Source organism: Tachyglossus aculeatus, chromosome 22, assembly GCF_015852505.1.
Source record: "Tachyglossus aculeatus isolate mTacAcu1 chromosome 22, mTacAcu1.pri, whole genome shotgun sequence".
NCBI classification, from domain to species: Eukaryota; Metazoa; Chordata; class Mammalia; order Monotremata; family Tachyglossidae; genus Tachyglossus; species Tachyglossus aculeatus.
This window is the reverse complement of record NC_052087.1, coordinates 16,810,137-16,819,369: the sequence shown is the minus strand read 5'-3', so window position 1 is coordinate 16,819,369 and position 9,233 is coordinate 16,810,137. Positions and strand designations below refer to the sequence as shown.

At 42.2% G+C, this 9,233-nt stretch overlaps 1 non-coding gene across 1 annotated transcript; it reads right to left on the bottom strand.

The window, feature by feature from the left end:
• Positions 1-3,839: 3,839 nt before the first annotated feature.
• On the bottom strand, positions 3,840-3,977 carry LOC119944279. The gene has a single exon (XR_005455774.1). It is a non-coding gene; the product is annotated as a small nucleolar RNA SNORA7 (small nucleolar RNA).
• Positions 3,978-9,233: the final 5,256 nt, after the last annotated feature.

Below are 9,233 nucleotides of genomic sequence, written 5' to 3'. Positions count from 1 at the left end.
AGTTGAATAGGAAGGGGTAGGGAGTTCTATGCAGGAGGGAAGACAAGGGTATGGGATTAGTAGCAAGTCAAGATCAAGATACAGTAAGTAAATTGATGTTAGAGGAGTGAAGTGGCTGGATGTTGTAGAGAAGTAACATTAGGTAATGGTGGGGAACTAGTTGAATGTCTTAAAGCCAAAGGTAAGTTTCGGGTAGCTGTGGAGGTGGATGGGCAACCATTGGAGGTTTTTGAAAATTGTGGAGACACTCCCCATATAAGACCTCCTCTTTCTTTTTTCTTTTTGGTATTTGTTTACTGTTTCCTGTGTGCGAGGCACTGTACTTAGCATTAGGGTAGATATAAGTTAATCAAGCTGGACACAGTCCAGGTCCCACATCAGGTTCAAAGTCTTAATCTCCATTTTCAGATGAGGTAACTGAGGCACAAAGAAGTGAAGTGGCTTGCCCAAAGTCACATGGCAAGAGCCAGGATTAGAACCAATTCCTTCTGATTCCCAGGTCTGTGCTCTAGCCATTAGGCCATGCTGCTCCTCTGCCTCTCACTCCCTGACAGTGGGGATCTCTCAAGGGTCAGTTCTGTACCACCATCTATTCTCCATCTAAACCCACTCCCTTGGAGAACTCACTCATTCCCATGGCTTCAACTTCTATATCTATGTGGATTATTCCCAAATCTACATCTCCAGCCCTGACCTCTCTCCTTCCACGCAATCTCACTTTTCCTTCCGCCTTCAGGACAGCTCTACCTGGATGTCCCACTTATACTTCAAGCAAAATATGTCCAAAAGAGAACACCGTATCTACCCACACAAGTTCAGTCCTCCCCAAGACTTTCCCATCAATGTAGACAATACCATTATGCTCCCTATCTCACAAGTCCATAACCCTGACATTGTCCTTGACTCATTTCTCTCATTCCACCCACATATTCAGTGTCACCAAATCCTGCCAGTTCTACCTTCACAACATTGCTAAAATCCACCCTTTCCTATCCATCCAAAGTACTAGTATGCTGATTCAAGCACTTATCCTACCCCGCCTTGACTATTGTATCTGCCTCCTTGCTGATCCTCCTGCCTTCTGTCTCCCCACTCCAGTCCACACTTTGCTCTGCTGTGTGGATCATTTTTCTAAAAGAAGGTCAGTTCATGTCTCTCCTCAAGAACCTCCAGTTGTTGCTCATCCACCTCCACAAACAGAAACTCCTTACCATTGGTTTTAAAACACTCAATCAGCTTGCCCCTTCTACCTTATCTCACTGTTCTCCTACTGCAGCCAAGCCCAGAATACTTTGCTCCTCTAGTGCCATCTTGCTCAATGTGCCCAGATCTCAATTATCTCATCTTCGACCATTTCCCACATCCTGCCACTAGCCTGGAACTTCCTCTCTCTATAAAAATGCCAGATCACTACTCTCCAAACTTATTAAGGTTACACTTCTTCCAAGAGGCCTTCCCCAGTTGAGCATTCTTTTCTCCAGATCCCTCTCCCTTCTACATCATCTATGCACTTAGATCTGTGACCTTTGGACATTGATATTTGCAGCACCTCCCTCAACCCCACAGCATTTATATATATGAATTATGTTATATATGAATAATATTAAGTGAATTATATTATATATGATTTATTTACATTAATGTCTCTCTCTCCCTCCAGCTTACAGCTCACTGTGGGCAGGGAACATGTCTACCAACTCTTTCATACTGTACCTTCCCAAGCACTTATACCAATGATGATGATGATGATGGTGATGATCAGGTCTACTTTAAAAAAAAAAAAAACCCGTCTCTTTGTATTCTAATCTTCATAAAGTCTTTGCTCAAGGAGATAACTCCTTTTCTGATTGCTGTCTACCAGATAGTTCATCTGTTGGGTTGGCCCTCCAATCACCCATAGTTATTTTATTTTGTTAATGATGTGCATATAGCTATACTTCTATTTGTTCTGACAATTTTGACTCCTGTCTACATGTTTTGTTTTGTTTTCAGTCTCCCCCTTCTAGACTGTGAGCCTGTTGTTGGGTAGGGACTGTCTTTATAGGTTGCCGACTTGTACTTCCCAAGCGCTTAGTACAGTGTTCTACACACAGTGAGCACTCAATAAATACAATCGAATGAATGAATGTTGCATTATTTGCCTTTCATTCTACTGTTCATTATGTGCTTAAATTGTTTATTCAGTCTTCTCTGCCTATGTGTCTGTCTCCCTGGCTCTAGACAGTAAGCTCATTAAGGACAGGGAACGTGTCTGTTAATTCTGTCATATCATATTTTTTAATGAAAAATATGATCCTCTCTCCCTTCACGGCAACTATGAAGACTACTGGAGGTAGTAACGGTATTTATTAAGGGCTTGCTGTATGCTCAGCACTGGAAAAGGGCTGAGAAAGAATACACAGGTGAAAAATAGACGGCATCTCTGGCCCTCAGAGGACTCACACTAAGAATAAAGGAGGGAAGAGGAGTGGTGGCAAATGCATAAGGAAAAAAGTAAAATTATAAGAACACAAAAACAAAATAAAATCTGAGAACAGGGATAAGTATGAAAATGAAATGAAAGGGCATTAATGCTTGCCTTCATCCCAGTGAGGAAAGTAAGAAGCAGCATGGCCTAGTGGAAAAAACATGGTCCTGGGAGACAGAAGACCTGGATTCTAATCCCAACTCTGCCAATTGCTAGCTGTGTGACTTTAGGCACATTACCCAACTTCTCTGTGCCTCAGTTCTCCTGGTCTCCCTCCTACTTAGACTGTGAGCCACATGTGAGACAGGGACTATGTTCAACCTAATTCACTTGTATCTACCCCAGCACTTAGAACAGTGTTTGACACATAATAAGTGCTTAACAAATACTATTTTCAAAAGCTATGACTGCCTTGAGGACTTGTAAAATGAGTTTCAGGTTGCAAACTTGTCTATAAGCTTGATAGATCATTTTCATGCAAATCAGAGACTAGGAGATGCTCAAAACAGGTTAGCCTAGTGAGAAAACAATTAGAAAAAAAAAATGGTCCCAGAAAATAAATGAGTCCATTCTGGCAGGACTGCCCTATGGTCATCAGAAGAGGTGATGGTGACTGATCAGAGAGCTAATTTACAACATCAGCTGTGCTGGTCCCAGGAATAATTCTTTTCTCCTTCTCTATTACAGCTCACTCCAGATTTGTAAGGCAGCTGCCGACCTGTAACACTACACAACAGATTAAGACCCAACATGAAGATCTTGGAGAACCATTCCTGTTGAAATTTCCCAGGGAAGTCACATAGGGAGAATATTATTACCCAGGAGGCAATTTATCCAGGACACCACAGTTAGCTTCAACAGTCACATCCTGTGCCTTGGGCTCTTTGGAAATACTAAAGTATTAGGACATCAGCTTAATATCTCTTCTGAAAGAAAAAGTTGGCAGGGAAGGATTGCTCACAAATACTTGTGTATTTAACTAGAGCAAGTACAAAATATTTTTTCCCCCCTCAGGCTTTCAACTCTCAAGCCCAGTCATCATTTTGCTGCTTTGAAACCTCATGGAAGTTTTCTTTTACTACTAGATTTCCTTAAAGGGGACTGATTCTACACTGAGCTATGCAGAACCAATTGTCTCATTACATTGTCTTGTCTTATGCTGTCAAGTTGTCTCCAACCCATAGTGACACCATGGAAACATCTCTCCCAGAATGCCCCACCTCCATCTCCAATTGTTCTGGTAGCGAATCCATAGCATTTTCTTGGTAAAAATACGGAAGTGGTTTACAATTGCCTTCTTCTGTGCAGTAAACTTGAGTCTCCACCCTTGACTCCCTTCCATGCCTCTGCTGCCCAGCACAGGTGAGTTTTGACTTGTAGCAGATTGCCTTCCACTTGCTAGCCACCGCCCAAGCTGGGAATGAAATGGACATGCCTCTGCTTGACTCTCCCTCCTGTAGTCGAGACTGGTAGAGTACTGAAAACTCTCCAGGTGCCACCCTGAGAGGGTAAAGCATTTATGTACATATCTGTAATTTTATTTATTTCTATTGAAGTTTCTCTCCCCCACTGTAGACTGTGAACTCCTGGTGGACAGGAAATGTCACTGTTTATTGTTGTGTTGTACTTTCCCAAGCGCTTAGTACAGTGCTCTGCACACAGTAAGCACTCAATAAATATGATTGAATGAATGAATGAGTGAATGAATGTTCTGCACACATTTTGTGGTGGCAGAGATGCTTGGGAGAGAGACCTTAAAGATTGACGTTATATTCATATGTTAGATTGCTAGTGATGGAAACTTTCACGACCCAGGATAATAAGTGATCAACCTGACCTGTCTTCCCTTTCCTTAGGCCTCATAATCAGGGGGGAAATCTTGGAGGAAATGTACTTCACTAAATATTTTTCTACTTGTTACCTTTGAAGGCATTAGAAAGCTTATCTTAACTGAAAACCTAGTTGAAAGGATGCAGAACATAGCTGAAAACCTAGTTGAAAGGATGCAGAACATACCTGAAACCCTTCAGTATCCTTTTCCACAAATATGGATCTGCAGGTTTTTCACGGCATTCAAGTTTATAAGGTTTCTTTGACTTTCCTGGTTTCAGTGTCCAGGCAGGGATAGCATTATAAATATAACTGCATCAAGACTGGGATATCTGTTCTGTGAAAAAAAGATCAATTTTTACCGAGTTCAAAGAGCAAAATTATGGATACTCTTCACCTGCGGACAGCTCATTGATGTCAATCAAAGCTTGGAACATGTTTGTTGGGCAGATGGTTAATCGCTTGCTATCTTTGGAGGGTCCATAAACCCAAGGATTCCATCATCCCCTAATCTGACTCCTGGACCAACTTTTTTGCCAGATGTGTCTGAAAAACCTTTTGGTACTTCAAAAATAATAAATGGGGTTTAACATGATAATGCCCTGCTGCCTGGCATTCCCAAGGACCAGTTTTCTTCTCCCTCTAATTCAGGTTTTTATCACCATCTCAATACCCCTCTCTCCCTCCTCCACTCTTCTTAGAGTGTAAGAAAAGAATGCCAATTTTTCAAAAGAGTATTGTGGAAATGTAGTACTTTAGGCTCTACCCGGCTTGCCTTTCTATTTCTGGCCCCATTGACTTTTTTTTCCAACCGTATTTATTGAGCACTTACTGTGTGCAGAGCACTATACCAAGTGCTTGGGAAGGACAAGTCGGCAACATATAGAGATGGTCCCTACCCAACAACGGGCTCACTTGCTCAGTAACTATCAGTTCAGTGAGTTGTCCCACTGGAAGCCAAAATAAAACCATTTCTAACTCCCATCCATTTATTTTTTGCCAGCACTTAGGAAAATGCTGTGCACAACAAGTGCTATTGAATGAATTAATCAGAAAAAGAGTAGCTGATTCCCTTCTTTCCAGTTGGGAATCTTTTCTGTGTTTTTCTGGGGTCTTTTTAAGGGCATCTGTTAAGCACTTACTCTGTGTCAAGCACTTTCTAAGCCCTGGGGTAGATACAAGTTCATCAGGTTGGTCACAGTTCCTGTCCCACATGGGGCTTACAGGAAGCAAGGTGGTATAATAATAATAATGGTATTTGTTAAGTTTTTACTATGTGTCAGGTGCTGTACTAAGCTCTGGATGGATACAAGCAAATTGGGTTAGACACAGTCCCTGTCCCACATGGGACTCACAGTCTCAATCCTCATTTTACAAATAACTGAGCCAAAGAGAAGTGATTTGCCCGAGGTCACACAGCAGACATGTTGTGGAGCTGGGCTTAGAACCCAGGTCTTTCTGGCTCCTAGGCCCATTCTCTAACCACTGCACCATGCTGCTTCTATATAGCTTCTATTTAACCAACTCAAAGGATTTCACTCATCCCTTCAGTTCAGATCTTCCATTCATTCAGTGATACAAGGTAGCTGCAACAGCTATAATAGCATATTATTGTCCTCTGTGATCGAAGGTGACACTGCTGTCGCACTGCCATTCACAGGGGGCCATGTGGCTGGAAATACCAATTTGCAGCCAGCAGACCATACTCAATCCAAGGAAGACCATCCTTTCATTCAATATTTCATCCCCTGTGTTGTAGTTCTGCCTCTGACTCACAAACAACCCTAAAACCTTCCAGTTCAAAATGTCACCCTACTTCTGGTTGTTATATATGTAATTCCCCCATGAGTTGCTGTGGATTGCTAGAACCTACATGATTTGGTTATATTCCAGTGCTTCCATTCTTTTCCACACCTTCTCTGGTGATGTCCCCAAATCAGCATTCCCTTATGTGTGTCTCTTATCCTTCATTCTCTATACATATCTAAATGTTATATAAAGACTTTTCCTGGGGAAGTGGCATGGCTTAATGAAAAGAGCATGGGTCTGGGGAGTCAGAGGACCTGGGTTCTAATCCTGGTTCTGCCACTTGCCTGCCGTGTGACTTTAGGAAGTTACTTGGCTTCGGTGTACCTGTTTCCCCAATTATTGAATGGGGATTCAATACCTGTTCTCCCTCCGACTTAGACTGAGAGTCCCTTTTGGGAAGGGACTGTGTCTGACCTGATTAATTTCTATCTACCTCAGTGCTTATAACAGTGCTTGATGCATAGCAAGTGCTTTTATACCATAATTATCACATATACATCCTTGTAAAACTATGTTGCATTAAGGAGTGTGTCTAAGCTTGACTAGCCGTATTCCAGAAATTCACTCCTGGTGATACTATCTTGTTATTTGGTGTTAAATATGCCTCACGGGTAACCAAGTGTCCCACTGGAAGCCAAAATACAATTGGCTAATCATCTCTGGGGAAGAGTTCACAAAGACATACCAATGTTGAGCAAGCTTAACTCTTTACAAAGTTGTCTTAGCACTCCGAGAAAGCTGGCATACCCTAATTCAAGATGGGCTGGAGTCTGCCAGTGAGACAGGTACCTGGTCCCAGGCCTACCCTTTAGAAAACTGATGAAAGAGGAAAGGACTCCATTTTTTTCCTAAACAGTCTTGGGGAAAGGGGGAAATTTCCACAATACTCCTGGGAAAACGTAGTGCTTTTCTGCCTGGAATGCCTTTTTTTTATTCTTGGCCCCAGTGACTTGTCCTGTAACTATTACTTGACTGTGTTGATAGTAGAATCAGGATCCTAACCTAATTTCAAATCTCTCAGGCAAATTTTGGACAGTTAGGAACCTAAGTAGTTATGGTTTTCTGATACACTTTGGGCATAGGAAGCCTTCACTTTCTCCCAGTCAGTAACATCCTCCTTCATGTTAGGATCAAGATTCTGTACTTCCTTAAATGTCAGTAATTATAGCCCAGATGATGATCTATCCAGATTCAGATGCTCATTAAAAATTATACTATTCTCTTTTCTGCTTCTAAGTCTGCAGAGTAATTAACCAGATAGAAAGTGATTGGGCAAAGAACTTGCAAAAAAGTGATGTTTAATGGGTACACCTCAATACTAATGATAGAAAATACCACATACAGCATTCTAGTAGTAGTAGTAGTAGTAGTAGTATTTATTAAGTTTATCATTTATTGGGAGCAATGTATTAAGCATTTTCTTTGTTCAAAGAGCTGTACAAAGAGCTGGAAAAATGCACAGGTGAATATTAGACTTAATCTCTGGTTCTGAAAATAAGGTGGGGGAAGCTTTTGACAACTGACAATACGAATGATGAAATGGTATAAATAGAAAACAATGTAAAGGACAAAGTTCAGAGTCTGACAAGTCCAGTGGAGAAGGGGATATGTAGCGCTTACTATGTGCAAGGCACTGTTCTAAGCGCTGGGGAGTTAACAAGGTGATCGGGTTGTCCCACAGGGGACTCACAGTCTAAATCCCCATTTTGCAGATGAGGTAACTGAGGCACAGAGAAGTGAAGTGACTTGCCCAAAGTCACACAGCTGACAAATGACAGAGCCGGGATTTGAACCCATGACTCCTGATTCCAAAGCCCGGGCTCTTTCCACTGAGCCACACTGCTTCTCATGATGAAGGAGGGAGGGAAAATAGGAGGGTTAGTCAGGGAAAACCTCTAGGAAGAGATACAATTTTATTAGAGTTTTGAAGATGGGGAGAGTGGTGGTATCGGATATGAAGGGGAAAGGCCAGAGGAATGATGTGGTAAGAAACAAGAAATTAAAAAAAAAAATCCCTGCACCACTATCACTACTCAAACATTCAGTAATAGGCACCTCTTCAAGTTTGTGCTCAGGGTTTAAAAAGCAGAAAACACGGAGAAAGTTGAGAAACAGCTTTGCTTACTGAAAAACTCCATAGTACTCTCCAAAGTGTTCTGCACACAGTAAGAATTCAATAAATGCCATTTAGTGGTTGACATATGAATAAAATACTGTAGCAAGGTAAGAATCAAATGAAGGGGACTTAGGCAAAGACCATGTATGACACTGTGTTGATAATGATCATTATTAATATTCCTTGGCTATAGCAACTGGTTTCTGACCCTGCCAGATGCTGCCTTTCCTAAAGCTTACTTTCAGATCACAGGATAATCTAGATACATTTCACCAGCTAGGGCATCTTGGCTGTCACACTATATGAACTTAGGACATATTAAAAGAAAAGGGTTTCAGAGAACAGAGGGAAAGACTTTTCTTCCCTCACCCAAGCATTTCTTTTATTTAATTCCTTTTCATTTCTCACCACAATTTGGGCTTGTCTGTGAAAAGAAAGTATTACCGACTGCCGCCTGAAAGGCTTTGAGGTTAGTTGGACCATTCTGGAGCCTAGAGTCCATGCAGAGACACCAGATGGTGTTACCACCTTAGACGCTTGCTCTGCACTCCTCAACTTCTATGAGGAGAGAAATGAAAAGAGAGAGAGACAGAAAGACAGAGAGAAATGGAAAGACAGACAGAGAATGGGGTGAGAGAGAGAATGCAGCATGAGAGAGAGAAGGGGTCAATAGAGAGAGAGGTGGGCAAGAGAGAAGGTGGTATGAGAGAGAAGGGGGTGATAGAGAGAAGGGGCACGAGACAGTAGGGGCATGAGAGAGAAGGGGAATGAGAGTGAAGAGGGCTAAAGAGAGAGAAGGAGTTGGGGGAAGAGGGGGAAGGAATAAAGGTGAAGAGCAGAGAAGACAGAAGGGGAGAGAGAGAAGGGGAGAGAGAGAAGGAGGAGAGAGAGATTGAGAATGGGGATGGGGAGAGAGGGGGACAGGAGGAGAAAGAGGGGAAGAAAGAGAGGGGGAGAGAGAAGAGGAGAGAAAAAGAGAGGGAGCAAGGGGAGAGGAAGGAGAGAGTGAAG